Source organism: Pleurodeles waltl, chromosome 7 (assembly GCF_031143425.1).
Source record: "Pleurodeles waltl isolate 20211129_DDA chromosome 7, aPleWal1.hap1.20221129, whole genome shotgun sequence".
In the NCBI taxonomy this organism is placed as follows: domain Eukaryota; kingdom Metazoa; phylum Chordata; class Amphibia; order Caudata; family Salamandridae; genus Pleurodeles; species Pleurodeles waltl.
In genome coordinates, this window is record NC_090446.1 from 556,456,276 (window position 1) to 556,481,945 (window position 25,670).

Below are 25,670 nucleotides of genomic sequence, written 5' to 3' on the forward strand. Positions count from 1 at the left end.
TGCATAAGTTTTGATAACATTTAGCCAGTCCAAGTTTGCCAATTTTGCCACCATACCTGCCAAGTTCCATGATGGGAATCTTAATAGTTCATCTCCATTACTCCCAGAGCATTTTTTTGGCAGGGATTGTTTAGCTGGAGATGGGTGGATTGGGCATATTCACTGTGTGACCTACAATATGGCAATTTGCGTCATTGTCTGTAAGATGGTGGGAGTCAGTTTTTTTACTTGAGAGCCAATCCAGTTGATCTAGGTGTGACAGAGGCAAAAACCTATCCGTAATTGGAACAGGGTTGGGGATATTTAAAAATAACCGAGGCTGGTTACATGCTGGTCTGTAGAAGAAGCCCGGGGGGGGGGGGGACTTCAATTGCTGAGGGACTTAGCGTAAAACAATTCAGTTTCTTTGGAATGTGCTTGACAACAGCTCTATGCTTAAAGTTAACAATTATGCAGTTGGTGTTATCAGGTTTAAGATGAAGACCAACCCAGGAGACTCTCCGCACAAGATTGATCCGGCTATAAAGTTGTTTTGATTCAACCATCCTCATTTTTATCTAATGCACTACCTTATTTAATAATCAAGCATGATTCTCTCATGTACCTGGTCTCAGACGGTTCAAACCTTTGAGAACCGGGACAAAAGGAGTACCTTGGGGAGGGGCAGCTGAAGAGTTGTAAAGTCCAATTTACAGGGCGTAAGGCGGTGCCCTCACCCTCCCTGTGTGAATGCACTGTGCTCCCTGCTTCCACTTCGAGGCTACTGTGTGGACCACGACTCTCTACAGATGGTCCAGAGGGTAGTGTATGGCAGGGTATTGGCTGAGTTCTCAAGGAAAGCTGGGAAAGAGCAGCAGGATCCCTAAGGCCAGTGACAGACCCACAATCTGTTTGGGTTTCCGTGTAGGTGCTGCCAGTCAAAAGCCTAGAGAGCAGTCCATTTTGACAGGAGCCACTTATAAGGGCCACAAAAGAATCCACCCTGCTTATGACAGCCATAATAAAGTCCGATAATTTATTCTTTAGGCAAACAAGCTTATTGAATATCTCCAAACTAGAGGGCAGCACCCCCAGCCCACAGGATACAGCAGCGGTTGAATTTAAATCCATTGCAGGTTTTCCCTTCCTTTGTTGGGGCCTTTTTCTTTTAAGCTGGAGGTGAGAAGCAAAATTAATCAGTTGCAGCAAAAACAGCAGCTCTAGCCTCTAGAGGGGCTATTTCAGCAATAACATCCACTGCACATGGGTGGCCCACCCTTATGCAACCTGTTGCGGGGAGGAGCTAGAGATCCAGTTCACCCCTACTGAGGCTCTGGGCTCTTTTCCGCAGCCTTTCCCAGCTGAAGATTTTATTGCAGAGCACAAGTGTTCCTCAATAGAGGCTATTTGCTGCTTGAGGGTTCCCTTAACGTTTGTGAGGTAAGATATTATAGTGCCCATTTGTTGATTGTCTTTTATGGAGGTAGACTTTTTTTTGCCCATGGCAGGATAGCTCATACTTCGATAGGTAACAATATATTTAGCTGACAAATCAACATTTAAGGAGTTGACTTACTGTAGTGAGATCTCAGAGGGGTGGTCCAGCCCGGCCTCTTCCAGCACAGAGAGAAGCCTGGAGGTCCTTTGTAGCAAAATGTCATGTGCCCCTTCTCCTCCTTCCTGTGGGCTCAGTAGTCTCTTTGGGACTCACAGTGCCTCCTCACAGCCTCTCAATCTCCTGCACATCTGGTAGTGTGCAGGTGCTTTGTAGCACAATATCAAGTGTCCCTCCTCCTCCTTCCTATGGGCTCAGGGGCCTCTCTAGGGCTCATAGTCCCTCCTTACAGTTTCTAAATGTAACATAAATCATTAAAGATGGCCAAGATACAGCAAAGTATGTTATTCATTCACGGCTGACCACTACCGACTGTTTAAGCAAGGGGGCAGGTACCAGAGGACCTGAGTTTGAATGACAATCAGTGGTTTTTGGGGACGTCTAGGCATCATTAATGGATATGCCATTTGACAGCACCTGTCTCTTTGGAGACAATGCACACTTGGCACTGGGGAGCTAGAAAGAAAGTGAGCTTTTCTGTACCCCTGCAGTTGTATTCTCAGCAATTCAACCCATTTAGAGGCTTCAGAAGTGATGTTGCTTGCAGACAGCATAAATGTTCACCATCTCAACAGCAGGCCCCCATTCCTTTCAAGGCCAGCGGTGGGGATCTAGCAGACAACTGCCAGTTCAACAGGGGCAGCATACTGCCCTACCTCCCCTCCCAGCCTGCTTACTAGCCACTTTGGCCCAGACTAATTTCGACAAAGGAGCTCAGAAAGAGGGTTCCCTTATCAGAAAGAGGGACTGGGTGTTATTCCCATTATTTACTGGTGCCAAAGAAGAGTGGAGGCTTTTGTCCTATTTTAGATCTTTGCCACTCTGAACTTCTTCCGCAAAAAAGGACAAATTGAAGTCTTCACCCTGGCCCAGGTTCTATATTCCCCCGGATCCAGGAGACTGAATGTTAGCTCTGGATCTGCAGGGCGTTTATTTTCATATTTCCATCCTGAAGTCCCATAGGCATTACCTGTGGTTCAGGATCATTTTCAGTTTTCTGTACTCCCCTCCAGCCTCACCAGAGGTCCTTGGTTATTCACAAAAGCGATAGACATGATCACAGCACATCTTCAACTGGCTGTTGATGGCAGGCTCACTACAGTGGGCCATAAACAACCTCTGGGGCAACAGTGAACATCTTTGGAGTACTTCATCAACGTTCCGAAGTCACACCTAATTTCTTTGCAGAAGCTCCCATTCATCAGAGCCATTTGAGGTATGGTGTTGTTGTGAGCCGTCCCTCAGGGTCATCAAGTACAGGATATTCTGGATATGATCAAGATGTTTAAACCTGGTCTTGGATCTCAATGAGAGTGATTCTGCGACTTCTTGGCCTCTTGGCCTTCAGCATCCTGCTTTTCAACTGTGCCAGAGGGCACGTACAGGCTCTGCAGTGGGACCGCAAGTCTTAGTGGACTCAGCACCAAGGGAAGCGTCAGATTCCATCTAGCTTTTGGGGGAGACTGCAAAATACCTACAGTGTGGTTGCTCAACTGCAATTCCACCAGTGGCAGACCCCTCTCCCTGCACCACCCAGAGCTAATGGAGATGACAGACGCATCAATGCTGGATCGAAGAGGTCACTTGGGAGAGATGGAGATCAGACGACTCTGGTTTCCTGTGATGACCTGGCTCTACATCAACCAGTGGGGGTTGTGGGCCATTCACTTGATGTTGAAAACCTTCTTTCCGTCCATCGAGGGAAGGCTGGCTCAGGTCCTCATGGACAATGCCATACAGTATTGAAACAAAGAGGGTGGAGTGGGTTCCTCAGTGCTGTGCCAGGAGGCCTTGTTCCTCTGGAACTGGCTGAATTGTCAGGGCATTCCACTGATTGTCAACCATCTGGCGAGATCTTTGAATGACATGAGGGAGGAACTCAGCTGGTGACACCTAGCAGATCACGAAGTGAAGTTTACATAGAGGTGGCACAGGGCATCACCCAGCAATGGAGTGATCTCTGGCTTAATCTCTTTACCACATCAAGAGAGTGCAATGTCAACACTTTTGCAGCAGGCGTTTGTGAGAAGGCTCTTCCTCTGAGACGCATTCTGGCTAGATTGGAGCTCAGGATTCTTGAACACTTTCCCTTCTCTGCCTTTCCTGCCCAGAGTTTTGAAGAAGATAAGGAGTGACGTGGCCCAACACATCTTAGTGGCTCCTGATTGGGCCTAGAAACTTGAGCATCTATCCTCCAATCAGGCTGCTGCTTCAGGAGGATCTTCTGCCAAGTAGAAGTGCAGAGTTTTGCATTGAGCCTGCGCAATGTACAACTTCATGTGTGGAGACTTCCTCCTAAAGTTAAAAATATGTGGTAGATATGAAAGAGAGCTCTTGCTGTGAAAGAGGGAATTAAAGAAAATATTCAGGAAGATTATGAACATGTTAACTATGCATTTAAGAATTGTCTGTTAGTTGCTGTCTTTGAACTACAAGTGTCAAATGTAAAAACAAGGAGGGCCAGATGCATGTCTGATACTTATGATCTGTGAAATAGATAGACATCAGAAACCAGAATGCATTGAATTGTACCAGTGACCCATACTTGATTAATGATGTGAAAGTTCTGTCAATCTTCGAGCATTAAGACTCTTCTCCCGGAACCAGTGGATTGTGTGCCATTCTTTGTAAAGGTATTTTATTTACCTTTTCACTGAACAAGAAGCATGTCAGAATATGTCCAAACCAGGATAAAAAGGTAAGTTATTTTGATGATATGCAAATGGTTTGAAACATCAGAGTAAAAAGATGGCTCAAGAAACGTTTATACTTACCATGAAGAAATTAAAATGGTACTGTGAAATAGATGGACTTCAGAGGCCAGGAAGCACTGGGTCTACACTTATGACCTATACTTGATACAGGTCTTGGATTCTCCAGCATGGGAGAGGGGTGCCACACAACCACTTAGGTTCTGAAGCGATCTATATAAGACAAATATACATACACAGAATCTAACTGAAACTGATTTACATAGTCAGCGCCATGTTTATCATTATTTCATTCAGCGCCATGCATCAAGACACCTTGCTGTGCCGCACAGTGTGAAAGGGAGAGGATTTGTATGCTCCATATTTATCAAGATATTGCGCATTCCTGCTCTCTGCCTGCTCTGCCATACAAACTGCTGCCTAGCACCAACTCAGGCATGCTTGCACCGTGGTGGGGTGGGGCCTTTAGTTAAATATTTGGTTTGTGGTTAAATCTTACCAACTCACCTAAATAGTAATCCCAGCTGTTACCAAGGCTAGGCCAACAGACCTTGAACATAAGTGAGAAATAGCTGCAAACCAAATCAGCTAATCCTCACAATTTTCAATTTCACTCCTTTGGGAGTCAATGAGGAGAGTTGGTGTGAGTTTCAATGATTTAATAAGATCTAAAAGTTGTTAAATCATAATTAAATCTCATTAAATCAGTATTGGGCAAATTCAATCATAAATGATTAATAATAGAATCAATAACAAATAAGTGAGTTCCATAAATGAAAAGTCCGTATTCCAAGAACCCATAAAGTGCTATAAATCGAGAAGTGAAAGCCTGAAGCTTTAGCATCACATCTCAATGTATTACTCAACGTAGAACTCCCCATAAAGAGAGCTTCAAGAAATTCAGTAGAGTCTCAGAGCAGTATAGATTCAGGCAGGGAAAATGAAAGGGTCACTCAGAATAAATCTGAGAAGCGTCAGCAAAGGGCTCTGCAGAGAAGTCTGGAAAGGGTCTAAGCAGAATGTTAGCCTACTCTAGGAACACACACTTTTATAGCATTTCACATCAACATTCAAAACAAGTTGTTTCCATCTTCAGTCCGCTCATCCAATCAGCTTGTGGTGTCTTCATGAGAACAGGAAAGCTTACGTCGTTTAAGCAGTCAAAAGACAATGGTCTACTGATATTAACATTTGAATGAAACATTCTGTGAAACACTTTGTAGAAACTCAGGAGAGTTCCCAACCTTAACTTACTATAGGAAAACTACTGTTCATGGTTAGGCCTTTACATCACATTATTAGATCATAGGTTTCTCATCCCTCTCAGTGAACTGTACTATTGTTCATGTAGAAACATTCTGCAGAAATTAAACAAAACATTTCAATATATTCTTATGTTCTATGAAAAACAAGCCTATGGGAAGGTCAAAATCCCGCATTGGATTAATAAGTCATACATTTCTCAAGGTGTCAGTTTTACTGAATATTACCATGTCGCATTGCTGAGCTGGTCAGAGTCAATATAAAGTACATTCTGCAGCTATTCAAACTTACTACTTGTAAATGTGAAAGCCTAGTGCTCGCACTTGCTTTTAAAATATAGCTTTTCATCTAAGGCCTACACGTTATTTCTATATGTTAGTTCCATTAATTATTATTATTGTAAAGTGCTTTTGCAACCTCCTTCCTCTGATGGGTTCTAACCATCATAAAATCACTCACAGATGATATCAGAGCTCACTCTCGTCTTCAGTGTATTTTCTTTTTCTTTTTAAATTTTCTCATTATTTTAGTCTATTATATTCTTTGTTAATATAATCACTTAATTCTAATATTTCTTTGTTTGTTTGTTTCTCTAGTTTTGTTCTTTTGTAATTTTATTTTGATAGCTTTCTATACGCCTAATGAGGTCAGAAAACAGATAACAACAATTACTATAGGTACTAATATAGCCTTGAAGATTCCACCGGCTGCTGTTGCAATTCAATTGTCTATTGTAGAAACTTCCTTTGTGAAATCTTTTACAATGCTAGTGGTGTCTAATGGTTCTAAATCAAGTTTTATATCTGGAATTTTCTTTGCATATTCTCTGATGTTCTTGCTCTCGTCAGGAATGTATTTGCAATAATGTTCAACTTTTGATATCTTGCAGACTCTGCCTTTTTTTGCAAATAATATGTCTACAGCATACCTATTTTGTAAAACCATTGATCTAACTGTAACTAATTCTGAGTTAGCCACTAATAAAGCTCCACATGTACAAACTGCCAGCTTGTCCACTACTGTGGAAAGTTTTCTAATCTCTTTGTCACTTAGTTTCACTGCTCCAAACATGTTTCCCACTAATTGTGTTCTTTCACTAATGCTAAATATGTATCTGTGTGCAGGTGTCATTGTCAAATCATATAAACTATGTACATGATATATCTTTGAAAATATCAAACCTAAATACCAAATACCTTCCCAATCAACAGGTAACTTAAAGTATGTGCATTGACCACAAATAAAATAAACTCCATGTATAGTTGGATCATCTCCCTTTACAATTTGCCATGTACCTCCTGATAATTCAAAAGTTTGCTCACAAATACTATTCCTTACAGGTCTTTTGCTGAGCTGATTTCTTCTTCTAAAAACACATAATTTTTCCTTATGTCTCATCTTTAAGTTCAATTTTGGATAAAACATTTTTCTTCTTTATTCATCTGCTTCCTTTTTCCAAATATTCTTTAAACCGTCCTCATTTTAATTAGTACTACATGTAAAATGTGTTATCTTTTCCTCTAACATGGTGATAACATTTCTCTCTAGTGGGCACATTAAGCAGGTTCAATTATTTTCTTATGCCTTAACAGTGTCTATAGGAAGAAAAGGTCTAAAATAAGGCCAAGCAGTCTCCATTTCTTTAGCCTGCGGATGTAAATTCATGATTTTAAGTAAAGGTACTTTTAAAAGAATCATGTCAAAGTTAGAATAATAATATTCAAAGTGTTGTTATCTTTAAACTAAACTAAGTAAAATACTGCATATAGTAGCATATGATAGAGGAATGTGATGGTATGCCACCTCCTCGCAGCTGATGAAGATAAGTGCGCTTACACATAACAATCCTTTGCATCTAAAGCTTGTGTATCTCTCAAACTAATCTAGAATAAACATTACTTGCATAATTCTTTTAATATGATCTACAAATGAAGATTTTAACCATGTTCATCTATGTCAGGTGTGGATGTCATGTTAGTAAATAAAAATACAGATTTCTATTTCTCTGGTCTAAAGAGTATCACTAATTATAATGCTAAGACTACTAATACTGCTACTAAAAATGTAATGTCTATAATAATTTAGCATCTAGCTGTGGTTAGAATACACATGTTTGTCTGAAGTCAGATCTTTTCAAACAGTGCAGCAGCAAGTGTTAATTCTTTGCATTCTTTTTTATTGTAGATCAACACAAGTAGAGCATATTTTCTTTTTTTTTCATACACCAGCATCGGGGAACAGAATAAATAGCACATCCAACCACGAAAAAAGAGTAATATTAATAACACAAATGCTTCAATAGGAAACAACCACAATGGTTGACAAAAAAATAAAAATATACGTTATTCATGTTAGGAGGGAAGCAGCGTGGTGAGAGATGGGATTTAAAAACTGATCTTACATGTCCTGTCCAGTAAGTGCAGCCGTTATCCAGAGCCGGATTGGATCCCACATATGCCTCAGCCTTTATCTCTGTGGTGGGTTCTCTACCAGTATCATCTTTACCATGCTGATTTTCATAAATTCTCACCAACAGTTCCAGGGGTCCAGGTAACACTAGAGAGCCAAGAGCGTGCCAGCACGAGCCTGGCAAGAGAGATTGCAAAGAAATATAAACCCCCTAAATGAGGAGGGATAGCAGGTGAATGACCCAGGATAATCAGTTTCGGATCCATCAACCCCCAGAAATTTGAGATGCTATGCATCTACCAAAAACAAAGTTTCATTATAGATGCAAAGCTGGGCAAGAAGCAAAAATATGAACCACATTAGAACACTTGCGGCCACACCGGATACAGCGATCATCCGCCTAAACTTTATGACAAAGAGGTAGCGTAGAGTATAATAAAAGTCATTAATACATCTAAAATGATGCACCTTAATGCGTGACACATTAAGAACCAACTTCACCGGGTTACTACTACGTCTCATATCACCAGCCGTCACAGCAGTATTTAAAAGTTGGATCCATTTATTAGCCCTGTTCTGGAATTGATCCACCATGTGGTCCCAAAAATGCTGATAGACAAGTTTGAATACCAGGGCAATATTTCTCTTTGCCAATGCCTTTGCTACCAGCTCTAGCAAAGAAATATCCAAACACCTGTTCTCATCTTCAGCTAGACTAGACAGAAAAGGACAGACTTGGAGATACTGTTAGCAACAAGTATAGGGAAGGGGGTGTAAATGCTTTAAGGAAAGAAGATCTCTGCCCTCAAGTAGCTGCCCCAAGGTGAAGAGTCTTGCCTTCTCCCACTTTCCATAAAAGCAGTCATGCACACAAGAGGGTAAGTTGGGGTTATAACAAAGATAGGTTAGCTAATTGAGCAGGGTAAGTTTGGGAAATATTTGTCATAAAGAATGCCAAATAAGATAAAAGACCTTTAAAGTCTTAAACCACTTAAAATACATTGTATCTAGAATCCCAACACCAAGGACGACTGATATCCCCAATGGCATATAATCAGCAAACATACGCCCTTGTAACCATGTCCCCCAAACCTAAAAACCAAGCTGAGTTGTGAAAACAATGAAGCAATATAATAAAATCACAATACCGGAAGAGAAACCCCAACATCCTCCTTAGGTTGTTGAAGAAGCTGAATCTTACATAGAGGTTTCCTGTAACCCCAGATAAACCGCTGCCATAAAGTCTCCACCCTATTAAAGAAAGACACTGGGAGAAAAAGCAGGATGCAACCGAACAAAGAAAGGTACCTCGGGAAGAATAATCATTTTGATAAGATCACAGCATCCAATTAAACCTAAATGGAGATTCTATTTAGTGAAAATGTAAGATGAGTGTTGATAACGATTCCTATAACTATTCTGAACCATGTCAGCCATATGAAGTGATAAAGTGACCCCTAGATAGACAACCATCTGTACCCATCTTTTGTCAGACCAGAGAGGAGTAACATTGGACAAAACCTGCACCTTATCTGTATTGAGCTTGTATCCAGAGACATTGCCAAACATTTGAGCCGCTGCCACCACCGCCTCCAAGCCACTGCTTGGGCTAGGGGTAAACACAGCCAGATCATCTGCATATGCCAAGATCTTGACCTTCCTCAAGCTAATGTATCCGGAGGGGCTGAATCGCCTCAGGCGACCTCAGGTATTGAATAACTGGCTACACATCTATAGAGAATAGCTGAGGGGAGAGAGGACACCCCTGCCAGGTACCCCAAGAGATGGTTATAGGGTCTGAGAAAGAGCTGGAGCAACAGAGCCTTGCTTTCAGCCCAACGTAGAGATGTTGAATTCTAGAGCGAAAGCCTGAACCATGTCCCACAAAGGAAGGGTCGGGAGACACAGTTAAGGGCCTTCTCGGCATCCAGAAGGATCATGCCAACTGGTCCCCCACCAGAAGAGGCCATCTGCAGGGCTATGATTGCAGTGCGGAAATGGGATGTTGTATCTCTGCCCAGAATAAAGCCATGCTGGGTTGGAGCTACGAAGCATGAGATAACTACAGACTGCAGATTAGCGAGAATTTGTGTATAAATCTTTGAATCCGCATTAATTAAAGAAATGGGGCAATACGAACTACAAAGCATAAGCTTTTTCCCTTTCTTGGGACAAAAAATGATGTTGGTTTTTGCCCTAGATTCAGGTACCCAACCAGTTACTTCAAAAGAGTTTTAAGAAGTCGTTAAAGGTCTGAACCATGATATGCTTAAAAGTGGCGTAGAATTCTAGAGGGATCTGATCAGGACCAGAGACCTTACCTTTAGCCAGAGAGCCAATAGCAGTTTCCACTTTGGAGAGAGTTATAGGTGCTTCAAGCTTCAATCTTTCAGTATGGGTCAGTTTATGGCAACAATATCACTCCGTAAATTGAAGAATTTGCTCAGTGGATGAAGAACAATTGTCTTGATAGAGGGCTTGATGAAACCAGTAAAAGGCATCTCTAATAGCAGCTTGGTCTGCCACCGGCTCTCCATTCTCACCCCTAATCTTTTGGATGGTATTTTCATTAGAACTATCCTTTATTCTAGCAGAGAGGATCCGCAACAAATCTTAGCTGTTTTTGAAGTTGGACATCTGCTTGGCGAGACAGTTTGTAACTGCCCGATCCCTGACTTGCTACTTAATCTATGCCCGCAGAGTCATAGACTTCTCCAGGAGGGCCTCCGACTGAGGCCCATCCCTTGCTACAACACTACTTCCCAAGTTGGACTCTAACATACCAATAGTTCGTCGAGCCTCAGTCTCCACCACAATAGCCACCTTGCATTAGTGAGCAGCAATCCGAAGCATTTGTCCCCAGCAGGAGACCTTACATGCATCCCAGACAACAGAGGGTGATGCTTAACCAATATTAATCTCCAGGAACTCACTTAGGTGAGAGGTCATGGGATTAACATAGCTGGCATCTAAAAGAAGTTTAAGCTCATATGTACAACCCCTGGGCCCTGATACCTAAATAGACCCAGTAGAGTGTGTAAAGAGGGACAGAGAGTTGTGGTCAGATATGACCCTAGGATTCAGAGACAGCTTAGAGAATGAAACCAATGTGTTGCTAATTAGAAACATATCTAGCTGTGACAATGATTTAAGAGGAGCCAAATAAAATGTAAAACCCAGTTCCTTAGGTCACTCGACATGCCACAGGTCAACAGTGGATTTGAGGAGATAAACTGGTAAAAAGCCCCCTTAAGTTGATGCTTACCTCCAAAATCCTTGCTAGGATGAAGCATGTCAGAAGCCAGAGTCTGAGGTGAAGAATCCCTTTTGGGGCATAGCGTCACATTGAAGTAACCGCAGAAAATAAAAGAGGGTACCCAAAGATGGAGCTCAGTCAACAAAAAAATCAAACATTCGTGGATTGCCCATGTTTGGACCACAGACTACGCTTACAGTAAAGCAAACAGTATCCTTCTAGATAGCCACTAAGAGCCATTGACTTCTCATATCCACCCTCTGACATTGCACTCAGCACTTACCATCCTGAGCTAATAATGCAACACCCCTCAGTGCAGAACTAAAACATGCAATAGACAATACTCTATACCCGAGATCCTTTAACAAAGAGCCTTCAGCCTGGACTAGGTGCATCTCTTGAAGGCAGATAATTTGTGGCTTGTGGGTGTTCAACTCCTCCCATACCAGCTTCCGCTTTTGTGGTGACCCGACCCTGTTAATGTGCCACAATAGAAAATGCAGTTGCTTTCTAGGACACCCACCATTACCAGCCGCTATCACTAGAGCCCAGATGCCATGAGCTACCCCTCAGAGATAAAATTTGCAACAGACACATCCTGTGAAAAAATTGCCTGATATGGATGCTAAGATACACCATTGTTCCCACACACTCCAAAGTTCTCAAACAAACATTTCTATTACTTTCCTCCCCAACACAAAATGTCTTCACCAACCAACCCAAATTAATTCCACCAGAACCCCCAACCGCCCCACACCCTTGGTTCCTATAATGGCAAATAATTCCACCCCCTAAGCAATGCCTTAGAAGAGGAAGGACCCATTGTACCCCACTGAGGGTTTCCATCTACTCAGACTCCCAACCAATGTTGACCGTAGTCTGATCCCTTCAGCATATACTAATGCATAACTGTTGAATAGCAAATATAATATAGAAAATAGAGTAAAAGCTGGGAAATAAGAATTCAGAATGAAGAAATTAGAAAGCCCTCTGTGAAACTAAGAAATCAGAAGGAATCAGCATAAAGACAAAACAGTAAGAATAACAGGGGGTAAGAGACTGCTTCTTTGCCCTCTAACCCCTCTCTCCACCCCGCTGGGAAAAAATCGATAGACAGCCTCCAAAGCAGTCTCAACCAGTGGGCTGACACTTTGTTAAAAGTTCCTAGACCTTTGGCCCTTCATTACAGAAGAAAGTCTGACCCTCCATTTGGATTCGCAAGTTGCAGGTTCCATGAGAGAGACCATTGCCTCCTGCTTCAAAAGCACCAGAATATACTCTCAGACCTGCCAGGACTGCACTTCTATTTGATGATAGAAACTGGAGCACATGAAAAAGTCTAGCCCACAGGCTTTAGCAGGCCTCTTAAGAGTAGCAGTGTGGAAGTGCTTTTGGCGAAGGATGAAGTTCCCAATGTAGATAAGGATGGCCTGAGGAAAGCAAGTGGGCTTGTTGGGAGGTCTGAATGGAAAACAATGTGCCCTCTTGATCATACAGTCAAAATCCCAATCGCTTAAAGCAGGGCATGCCTCTCAGAATAAACAGACCACAAACCCCTTGGGTCATCCCCCTCTATGCCTTCCAGGACTCTCAAGTTATTTCTACATGACCTGTTTTCCAGATCTTTCACCCTAGATGAGAGAATAGTTAACTGGGTATCGTGTTGGGTGACCACTGAACTATTTTCCTCCATCTCTGTTCAGACAGCCTTTTGTGATTCCCCCCACTACCCCAAGCTGAGATTGTTTGATGCCCATATTTTTAGTAAAGAGCTTGAGTTTTCTTGTGGGCGGTCTTTGATGCAAGCAAATCTCTCTGGTTGTCCTCCCTATGTGGCAGAAGGAGTTGCTGAGTTGAGCCAAGAGAGGGGGCATCCTGTGCATCTTGTAGTGACACCACTGGCAGAGATCTTTGCAGGGTTCCATCCCTTAATCGTTATCACTGGAAAGCGGCTGGGCATCAGTTTGTAAAATTATAGAGGGCACTCAAACAAGTAGAAAGCGAAAGGTCGGTTTCTATTCTGTCCCATCTGGATCCCATGATAACTCTTCTGCACCGTCCAGTGAGGGGGTATGATTGATTATTCCTGAGTCAGTGACTGCTTGAGTAGAGCCCTCGACTTGGGCTGTAGACAGCCCTCCAGGCCCACTCAATTTCCTTAAGGAAGGGATGCAGAATTAGTGAGGTCAGAACTTGAAAAAGACAGCCTTGGGAGCTCAATACACCTGATGCGGTCTTTGATATCCATTAAAACCAGGGCTGACTTATCCATTTGGTTTCCATCCTCCTTTTCATCACTATCGGACCAATCTGAGAGGGGGAAAAAGACTCCTCACTGTCACTCAACAAACAGACCAGAGTCACCATAGCCACACCTATCAGTTGAGAGTCTAAAGGGGCTGTATTGGCTGTTCTCCACGATCCTGACCTTCTTCAGCTAGTGGCTGATAGGTAGGCCCGTCCATATAGTATTGCTGAGTCAGATCCTGCGTGGTGGGGAGGGTCCCCGTCGGAACAATGGACTCCTTAGTGCCAGCTACAGATTCTAATGGGGAAAGAGGCATGGGGGCTACGTCTGGGCATACCCTTCCCACTTAGGGCGACAAATGCAAAAACAACAAGTGATGGACGGACCGGTCCCAGGATGCTTGTTTCCGGTCCAGTGAGGACCTGGCATGGCAGTTCGGTCTGGACTGTTCCCATGAGGAACAGGGTCAAGACTGATTTGCATATGGCTGGGTCCAAACTGGGGTGGCATGGTGAGCAAAAGAACGATGGATTAAACCCAGATCTATGACTGGGGGTGAGTGTTTGACAATGTTCAGCATTCCGTCCATCACTTGTTGTTTTTGCTTTGTTGCCCTAAGTGGGAAGGGTATGCCCAGACGTGGGTCCCGTGCTTCCCATGCCACTGGATTCAAGCTATCCTGGCTGATGAGGGGTGAAACCCTGAAACCGGTCCCAGGATGCTTGTTTCCAGTCCAGTGAGGACCTGGCATGGCAGTTCGGTCTGGACTGTTCCCATGAGGAACAGGGTCAAGACTGGTTTGCATATGGCTGGGTCCAAACTGGGGTGGCATGGTGAGCAAAAGAACGATGGATTAAACCCAGATCTATGACTGGAGGTGAGTGTTTGACAATGTTCAGCATTCCGTCCATCACTTGTTGTTTTTGCTTTGTTACCCTCCATGTCAGCACCACTGTGAGATCACCACATGAAAAAATGGACTCCCAAAAATACTGCAGTGAAAGCTAGAGGGGTCAGGGAACAGACCAGATCAGAATCCGAGCCGAGGGAGAGGAGAGAGGCCTCTGACCATGCTAGCCACTATCTTTCGCTTCCTATTTGCCTAATTCTTTGCTTTTAAAGTTACTTAATTGCACTAACAGTCTTAATTTTTCTTCTTTGTCTTTGTCAGTGAGTTCGTTTATAGCAGCTTTTTTTACAGCAATCTACGTATAGTCTTCCTTAACCCTACTCTGTGTTCTTCTAAGATGTTATCCCTACTCTTCTACTGCAGCTGTGGGCATAGGTAAATCTTCTTAATTGTTTTTGCTTAGCAACTTATCAGTTTTTATTTCAGTCTATTAGCACAGTTCATTCAATGAGTTTCCAGCAACTTTTGTTTCTTTCAGAAACTTTTCCTAAACTAAATTCAAAACAACTGCAAGGTGGTTTAGGTAGTTCTTTGGCAAATCTGAACTTTGGGACATTTAGCACTTGGCACATGAAATAAGGCTATTCAGGTGCTAAGTACCTCCGACAAGATACTCTTGTTCTTTTGGATCGTCTTAGTGTTTGTTGATTTTCTTCTGTGTCACTTATACCACTTCAGTCTGTCTCCTCAGCAAGTGCTGCCAGTATGGATCCAACTGGCACACTTGATTTCATTTTTTTTTACTGTAGGTTCTTGGCCATCCAGCATTGTGGGTGTCTCTTCTGGGTCTCGATCCGGTACTTGTTCCTTCTCCTGGATCGTCTTGTTACTCTGAAGATGTCACAGCTCTCACTTCAATTTGAGCTCTTGCTTCTCCTCCATCTATATCAAGAGTTCCAATGCCACTCCGTGAGTTACCTGAGAATTGGATTTCTTCTCCTTTCTGTAGTTCTTCACCCCTGACTTCTTCTTGCTGTTGTGCCACTTCCTGTTGTACTTGTGGGACTTGTACGGTTTGTTGTGGTACAGTCACCAGTGTTCTCTGTACTGGCTCATAGGACACTGTTGCTTTATATGAATATCTTGTTTTCTGGTGTTCTGAGGCATAATCCCATTTTGGTACTCCAGCACATTAAATAGCAATGTTTGTGATAAAATGACCTGGGAGGGGGCTTTTCACTTCGGCTTCACATAGGACTTTCTCGCATGCATCTTTATCAGCACCCAATCACCGGGGCTGCGATCATGGCACTGCTCTTGAAGTGCAGTGATGGCTTCAGCCTGAAAAAAATAGAATGCACCACGTCAGCCAATCCTTTGCAGTAACTGAGTACCATGTCATCTGTTCACAAGTGCACAGCAGGCAATCTCATGGTGCGTTCCATCAGAATTTCATGGGGAGATAGAGCTGTCTTCCTGTCAGGTGTACTTTGAAGGCTAATCAACACCAAAGGCAAAGCATCAGGCCAATTCAGTGAAGTGGATGCACAGATTTTTGCCAATTGAGACTTTATTGTTCCATAAAGTTGCTTGATTATTCCAGAAGCCTCTAGTTGATAGCTACAACACTACTTCTGCTCCACTTGTAATGCTGCACACAACATCTTAAGGATCTCATTGTTAAAGTGAGTGTTGCAATCTGACTCCAGAGAAACTGGCATTCCGTACTTGGGTACTAGCTCTCCTAACAGCAGTTTAGCTACAGTGAGACTGTTATTTCTTCTTGTTGGGTAGACTTCCACCTATTGAGAGAAAATGCACACTATAACCAAGATGTTTCTCAGCCCATTACAAACAGGCATTTTGGTTAAATCCATCTTCACCCTCTTGAAGACACCACCTCACATGACTCAGTAACTGGTGTTAGTTCCCCCACATTCATCTGTTGGCATGTTACACAACACTGGCACAAATCTTCTGCATGCATACTGAATTTGGGATCATACTAGTTCTGTCTAAAGGACCTCACCAATGCATCTCTACCTAAATGTGAGGGCCATTAAAGTGTTGTGTCATGGAAGATAATAAACTGTCTGGCAACACTAGTCTTCCATCTGCGGAAATCCAAATGTCATTTGCATCCTTTCCCCATCCTGCTCTGACCATACCCTGCTGTTCTGCTTCAGAAACATTTTCCTACAACTCTTGAGTTCTTTCCATGTATCAGCTATAGAAATCAACATTGAAAAGACAGTGTCCTCTTGAGATTAATCTGTGAATGCTCTATCAAATGTGCAGGCCACTATTGCACAATAACATGCAATATCATCAATGTACCTTTTTCGCACTGTGACATACCAATCGTCACTCCTGTGAGCTGCACATTTAACAACAGCAATTTCAGTTGGGTGCAGCAAAGCTTCTAGCAGTTTTCTCATGTGCTTGCCATTCCTAATTGGCGATCTAGATTATGTCATGAATCCTCTTTGTGACCATAATTGCCCGAAGTCATGGACCACACCAAAGCCGTACTGACTATCTGTATATATCGTCACTCTCATTTCGGCTGTTAAACCACAAGGTCTGGTAAGGGCAATCAGTTCTGCAACTTGTGCTGAGATAATACCTCAAAGGCAGGAGGCGTCCATAAGTCTTGGATTGTACAGACAGCATAAGCTGCTCTCAGGAAACCATAATTTTTTCTTAAACACAAGTCATCAACAAAACGTACATTTTCAGGTCTAATTAAAGGCTCATCTTTTATATCAAGCCTTGGCTTGGTGCATAAATCTCTAACATCAAGACAGTCATGTTCAAAAGTATCATATAAATCACTTTCAAGTAAACGTAGTAGGGTGCTTGGAATCATAAACTGGCAAAGCTTTAATATCACATTTTCAGAATTGAGAATTTGCTGCTCATATTCAGTGAGTCGGGAACTGGTCATGTATTGGGCTTTGATTCTGGTAAGCAATACTTCTAGAGAGTCAGGTATTCTTCGTGCAGGGGTACGGCAAAGACTTTCTCTCAGCTTTAAGAAAGCTTTCTTGCATTTGTTGCCCCATGGAAGCAGCTCAGGCACATGTTTGTGTGTCAGCCTCAGTAAATGCTTAGCCACTAGGGAAAAGTTAGGTATCCACTGTCTACAGTAACCAGTCATTCCCAGGAACATTCTGACATCTCTTTGTGTTTTCAGAGGCCCATCCTCAGAATAGCCTCCACTTTCTCTTGTGACGGCTTTTGTGTTCCTTTTTCAATGATATGTCCTAAACATTAGACTTCTTTTTGACAGTATTGCAGTTTACTTGGAGACACCATATGTCCATTCTCAGCTAGATGGTTTAAGAGCGCAATGGTATCATGTTTTCAAGCTTCTCTTGTGCTCGATGCCACAAGCAAGTCATCAATGTATTGCACAAGGACTGAACTACAAGGCATTTTCAATGTCTTCTGATTTTTCTTCAGAATCTGATTAAAAGTTGAATGACTCTGTATACCACTGTGGGACTTTTCACCATACCAACACTTTCTCTCTCAATACACACATGAGTAACGGAACTGGCTGCTCTCATGCAATGTAAATGAAAGGAAAGCCTGTCAAAGATAGATGACTGTGACCCATTCTGCTGTGCACAGAATCTGATAAACTATAATGGCTGGGTTCGGTACCACAGGACAACATGAAATAACAATTTCATTTATTTCATGCACATCCTGAACTATTCTGAACTTCACATTGACTTCTGTAAGCCCAAAATCGATGTGTTACAAGGATTCCCAACTATTTCCATCAAGATTCCTTTCTTCAACTTATTCTCAATTATTGGTGTTATTCATGGCACTATTTACAGGGTCAATGATATGGTTGTGTTCTTGGAAAATTGCATTTGTCTTTACTGTAATTCGGACTGGTTCTGCTATTTTTATTAGCCTAGTTTCTTTTCCTGTAAGATCCCATTCTTCTGATTTCACAGTCTCTTAGTCCTGACCTCTTGATATACTTCTGTAAAAAAAACTGCTATCCAGAGATTTTCATTTTTTGATTTGTGTTTTTGTAACATTAGAAAAGTCATTTAGCTTGGGTAGACATTGCTAATCTGGGATGATTTTTTCTGGATGACATTTTTAAAAATGGCAGATGTGTTTCAGTGATAATGTAAGATTTCAGGAACCATGGGACCTATATACTTCATTTTGATGTCAAAACATAGGTTTTTTTGGGGGGCAAGTAGTTTTACAGAGACAGAAACAAACTCCTCAGAGCAACCCTTCTGTAATTTTCCAAAATGGCAGCTCTGTGTTGATGTGTCTTAGCAATCATATTGGTAATTTATTGTATTATTGTTTTTGTTTCAGGTTTTTCATTGATTCAAATTCATAAACATGAGCGAAGCAGGTGGTAGCAGAGGATCATTACCTCCTGACAGTGTTGCTAACTACAAAATCTGAGGACTCCAACAAAGAAAAATGTGTCATATGCCAAACTAATTTGAAAGAAAAGCTAACTTCTACTGCAGCTGGATAGAAGAGAGTTTGAGAAGCTGCAGAAACACAGCAATACGAAGTTCACAAAAGATTGAAACTGATGGGAAAAGCCTGGAAAAAACTTTGCAAAAATTATCAGAAACCAGTGAATCACAACAAGAATCCGAGTCTTCTGAGAAAGCGATGACAACCAAACCCAATGCCCATCCGCTTAGAAGATCGGAGGCTACCCCTCGTCCACCTCCAACAACTGATCAGAAAGCAGAGGATCTTGAATGTGTTATCTTTGGTTTAGCCAGAACAAGGGCCAAAGAGATTGACAAAAGAACAAAGTACAAAATATGTGAGTCTCAAAGGGCAAACTTTTTATCTGCATCTAGTTTCTTCCAAGAAGACGTTTTCAGCCGAGTAGCTGATCTAAAGAGCAGCTGTTTTGTATGCCCACTTGAACTGCATGCATACCTTTGAAAAAATGAATGTACAATGAGCTCCCAGCAGCAACATAACCAAGAGCCTTCAGTTAAGTTTGCACTTTTTGAAAAAGCACATGAAGTTTCAAAGCCACTCTTACGTGCTGGCTACGGGTTCACACTCAATGAGATCAGAGAAATTAAGGTCAACATTGATGAAACTGTATTGATCCATAATATGAAATTAAGATTTTTCTGGTGAGAATGTACAATGACAGAATTCGTTTCTGTCAGTCCAACAAAAAGAATGAGCAACTTATCATGTTCTCAGCTTATTTGACTACTAAGTTTCTTGCTGCAAAAATAAGATTACAGGATGCAGTAAAAGCAGCAGGAACCATTTTAAGAAACATCCTGAAAGATTTAGATTTTGGACATAAGGACAGGATTTGTGATGCCCCAGACTTCCACAAATCATGGGAGTCATCAAGAATGTCTGATGTTATCTTAACCTTTTTTTTATCATTGTTTAATATCAGCAAAGCAAAACTGTTACAAACTAAAGTTCTTGAGTCGGAACAGAAACTGACAATAATGATGTTGGCTTTGAAGATATAAGCGGTGAAGTAGAAGACAATCATGTGAACCGACAGACTTATGCTGTGGAAATGTACTGTCTTTTCCAAATCATATTTTATAAATTACATCACTGCAAAAAGAAAACTCTTTTACACATGATGACTGTCCACGCAATCTATGACAAGTGCAAAAGTAGAGAGCTAATCACTTCAATGAATAGGATTGGTGTATCAACAAGTTATAATTACATAGTACGGAGCAGGAACTTGTTAGCAGCTCGTGCTGTAAAATCTTGTGAATCCAAAAGCACACCACTTCCAAGTCACTTTACCAGGAAAGGATTTAAAATTGCTGTGCTTTAAATTTTGATTTTGAAGGCAGCTCTTCTTTGTCTGGATTATCCACCACACATGATACTGCTGTGGTGCTTTTTCAAGGCTGTACCAATGTAGTAGCTGTTGGAAAACGAAGCTGCAAACTTATAACCCAACTGCCTTGCCAACATGTGCAAAATCACTACAGGCCATCAACACGTCCCAGCCTGCCAGAAGGTTTGAAAGTGGCTGAGGACATGGATCTTCTTCTACCTAATGCTGTGGTCCACAAAGCTGATTTAACAACATTTATCATATTGCTTATTCGGTGTGGACTGATGGATGAAAAAAAGCTGGTTCCTTCATGGGCTGGAATTCATGCTCTGATCTCCCAGAATACCGTCCCACTGAAAAAGATTGGGTTTTTTACCAGTACTACCATCTCCAGACACAAACTATGCAACAGTATACAGAGATCTAAAAAATTTCCAAAAAGTGCATGCTCAGCTTGAAGACCAGCCCATCCTGCCAATTTTGTGCGATGAAGGTGTTTTCCGTATTGTAGCTGACATTTTTACGAGCAATCCAGTAGAATTTAATGATCTTTATCCAATGATGGGTGTTTTCCACATGACAAAAGTTGCGTTTGCGGTGTGCAGGGAGTTATCTCAGTGGATGTGGGTTGGACAATGCACTTATTGATGCTGAAATCTTTGGAAGCAAAAATGTCCAGTTAGTATTGAGAGGAGCTCATTATGTTAATTTGTTACAAGGTATGGTCATCATATCTGAGGCTACAGCAACATTGCATTGGAATGCTTTCTGGAACAAGAATGACTAATTAGGTTTTGCATATCTTATGTCAGAAATGAACAAGGCACATTGTGCACTTCATTCAAAAGACATAATGCAAAGCCAGGCAATGTTCAATACACTCCGTTCAAATTCAGAAAACCTGAAAAACAAGTTTGTAGAGTTTGTCAAAGTATATGAAGAAAAAGTAGAACTTTTCAAGTACTGGGGAAATGTTTTACACATGATTGCTCTACTGAAAAACTTGGTACATGCTGAATCAGGAAGGTGATTGGAAGCTGCATGTGAAAACTGTGGACTCACTAATTACTGTGTTTTGAGAATTCGATTGCATAAACTACCTGAGATATGGGTTGTTGTATTTGGAAAGAGTGAAGAAGCTAGAAGTGGAAAAACCATACCGCTACAGAAAATTCATCCAAAGACATTTTGTGGTAAAAGACAGAGAGGGAAGGTTCAATGCTATGGCTCCAGATATGAAACTGGAACAGATGATCCAGAGATCATAGAAAAGCTCCAAGGGAATTATTGGTCGGACACATAAAAGTGAATATGTTTCTCAATGGCAGCTAGTTTCCAATTAAGTCCTTTCTATTTGTAATGTTTTCAGAGAGATGACAAATTTCAAAATTAATGAACCATTGTGAAACTGTTCCTCACCAGGAACTTGTGGGAAAGAGCGGGAAAAGTTTTAATAAATATGTAGACAGCCTTCTTCATTACATGCAGCAGCAAGGCATCCCCTTTAAAAATGACCGAGCCTGTGTGACTACACAACTTTGTGACCAAATAATATGTGGATAACAATATAAAAACACGCCTACTTGATGTCCTGGAACATGGATTGAAACTATACGTAGAACTGAAGCAGCAGAGATTTGTCTTGAAAGAGAAAAAGTTGTTTGACATAATCACTAAAGCTAAACTTCAACGCTTTGATTACCATTGAAAAAGTTTGGTCCAACCAGCCACTACAGAACACGTTACAGAAATACAACTTTCGCAAGCACATAGAGAGATGGATGTAGCAAAACAAAGGGGTGAATTTATCAAGGACATTCTGTCACATGATCTTCTTCCAACAAACATATTAATTGATGGAAATGCTTTAACCAAAGTGGTGAAGCACAAACTCATACAAGAGCTAAAAAAACTTTCACCTGAAGAATTTCAGTTCGAAAAGGCGTGCTCATTGAAAACTGCTGTTGTTGTGGACTATATGTCACAATTACGAATGGTTAAGGTTTTATCCATGTAAAACTTCAGAGAGGTCATTCAGACTGTTCTACAGATATGTCAGTGTGCACCTTGCAAGAACTGCACATTGACTTTGGCAGGTATCTTGAACTATCGGTCAAAGAAATGTGAGAGAATCAGACGAATGTCTACAAGTGGAACAATTGACCTTCTCTGCATCAAAAATTCAACACCTATACCTGTACAACTTGATAAAGTTTGGTCATCAACATCGAACAAGATGAACTTGGAGATGTTAACTCGCCAAAACATTGCTGATGCTTTAGTGAACACTGAATTTCCAATTATTGTAAGTGGAATGATTGTCTATGATGAGTTGGTGCCTGCAACAACATATTCAAAAGGTATGGGCCATATTGTTCCGGAACTTAACAGAAATTAGAGGAAGCTGACCTTCGTGTTGTGCCACATGTTGAGTGAGCTGTTCGAAATTGTTTAAATCGAATCATTGTGCTGTCAAATGACACAGATGTTAATATTGTGCTACTTAGATTTGTTGCAATGTTCATTAAGTAAAGGATTGTCAGAGGTATGGATACGTTATGTAAAAATTGAGAAAAGACAATTCATCCCGCTTCATATTCTGTATAAGAAACTTGATGCAGAGATGCCCAGTGTTCTTATCAAGTCACATATTCTTATGGTTGATGACACTATGAGCAAAATTGGAACAAAACTTGGAGCTTTAACTGCTGAACCCGTGAAGTTTCTAAAAGGCTTTTCTGGGACAGAAGAAGAATGTGACTTTAAAGATGTAGAAAAATACCTTGTGCGTGTGTGGAAAATGAGTTCTGACTGTCACACATTTGACGATCTTCAATACAGTGAGTTCAAGAGATCAGTCCCGCTAAGTGACCTTCCACAGATGTCATATTCTGTGCGTGGACACATTAAAAGAGCATTCTACTTGATCAGAAGATGTGTAAATGTTTTGGAACGTGCATATGTAGAGAAAGATCCATGTGAATTTGGTTGAGAAGATATTGATAGGGTGCCAAAACCTATGAAATTTCTAAAGCCTCTACCCACAGAACTTACACATACATGTACTTACAAAACCTGTGCTACAAAAAGATGTCCCTGTCGATATTCTCTTCTCAAATGTTCAACATTCTGCAAATGTACGATGAGCGATGGCTGAAACTAAAAAATAAAGTGAACTATGAATATGTGTCAAAAACAGGAGTGATAAACAATATTTTTTTAATATTCAGATCATAAACATTGTTTGGTGTGTACATAAAAGGATTAAAAGCCATTATTATTTGTTTCATTTCTATATATGTCTCTTATTCCTCTATTATAGCCGCCATTTTGGAAAATGGTGGAAGGATTGTGGGGACGTATTTCCTGTCTCTATAAGACTACTTGACCCCTAAAACCTATATTTTGACACGAAAATTAAGTATATAGGTCTCATGGTTCCTGAAATATTACTTCATCACTGCAACACATCCGCCATTCTTAAAAACGTCATCCAGAAAAATTCGGCCTGGATCAGCAACGTCTTCCCAAGCCTAATTACTTCTCTAATGGTCCAAAAACACAAATAAAAACAGTAAATCACTGGACAACAATTTTTTATGGAGGTAAATCAGATGGCTGGGATTATCACTCAAATCGGGGCAATTCCTCTAATGTTCTCATTGGATAAAGCGGTAGGTCTGGGGCTTCCGCTGTTCTAAGAGTGGAACGGGTAGAACCGGTGTCAGTAAGAAAAGACACTTGGTGGCGATTTACGTCACCTTCTGCAAATGGTCCACTCTTGCCTACCTCTAAGACTGTGCCAAGAAAGCAATCTGCCTCCCCTCTCAGGCACCATCATTGTGAAGTGTCAGAGTCAAAGCTCTCACTTTCAATCATAGGAAACTGCTGAAACGTTTTCTGGTTCTGTGCCTGAAATTTATTTTTATTTACTCGGGGCATTGGATTCATGTTAATTTTAGAAATACTCACATTCTTTTGAACAACTGGGGCTTAAGGGACCTGCATCATTCGAACTTGAGCTTGCATCAGCGCTTGCATTTGTTGAACCGGTACATCTTGCAGCTACCTCTGATTCTCTCCTTGCGATTGATTATTGGCATTCATTCTGTTTTGGTTCAGCCTATACTCTCTCTTCCAACGCCCAATGTTGTTACAGAAGTGACAAGGAGTCATTTTCTTTAAAGTTGCAACATCTACACCTGAATTCAGATCAGTATGAACGCCTCGACGTCTACCCGGTGAAGCAACCGTACCTCCTTGAACACCTTGCAATCCAACTTGAAACCCATCTCCATGCTTGATATTCTGAAAACCGACACCTTGCATTGCACCAACATTCCCTGCAAATGACTGATTCTGAAAACCTTTCTGAGACATTTTCATTTTTGCCAGCATAAACCTTTCCTCAAGCATCTTCTGCTTCATTTTCAGTTCATCACTACACTACTGGAAAAGGTATAAGTCTAAGTAGAATCTCAGTCTGCTCTAGGAACACGCACTTTTATAGAGTTTCATATAAACATTTGACACAAATTTGTTTCTATCTTCAGTCCCTTTCGTCATTTAAGCAGTTAAAAGACAATGGTGTACTGATATTAACATTCTTAGGAAACATTTTGTAGAAACTCAGGAGAGTTCTAACCGTTAGCCTATCATAAAAAAACTATAGTTCATGGTTAAGCCTTTACATCACACCATTAGATCATAGATTTCTTATCCATATGAGCTAACTGTACTATTGTTCATGTAGAAATATTCTGCTGAAATTAAAATAAACATTTTTATACATTATTATATTCTAAGAAAACCAAGCCTGTGGGGAGAGCAATATCTCACATTTTAATATTGAGTCATACATTTCTCATTGTCTCAGATTTACTGAATATTACCATTTCACTTTGCTGACCGAGGTCAGATTTTGTAATAAGTACATTATGTAGCTATTTAAACTCAATACTTGTAAATATGAAAGCCTAGTGCTCTCACTTGCTTTCAAAACCTGGCTGTTCATTTAAGGCCTACACAATGTTTCTACATGTTAATTGCATTCATTTTTATTATTTAAAAATGCTTTTGCATATACATGTATGGAATCTAAATGGAACTAATTTATATACTGAGGGTCGTATTTATCATCATTTCACACAGCGCAATGCACAAGACACCTTGCTCTGCTTCGTGAAAGGAAGAGGGCAGGAATGAGCCTGCCACCAATGTAGGCACCCTTGCACTACAGTGCAAGGGTGCCTGTGTTATAGGCAGGGTGGGACAACTTCCTGCACAGAAACAATCCTCCAAGGCTTTTTTCCTCTTTCAACATGTGCTACCGAATGTAGCACACATAGAAAGAGAACAAAATGAAGAGAAATGAAGATATTTCTCCTCATTACGCCTTCCCTGGGAAGGCATAGCATTCTGATACATTCCTAGGTCTACCAGTGTTGGTAAATCTGGGCATGCTTCAGAATCCCTGGGTGGATGTGTTGGAATACAC

The 25,670-nt window shown here is 41.2% G+C and overlaps 1 protein-coding gene across 1 annotated transcript in view; it reads left to right on the plus strand.

Moving 5' to 3' along the window:
- LOC138304334 (uncharacterized) overlaps window positions 1–25,670 on the plus strand; it is a 510,987-nt gene that overhangs the window by 312,487 nt on the left and 172,830 nt on the right. The gene's annotated exons all lie outside the window — the stretch shown is intronic.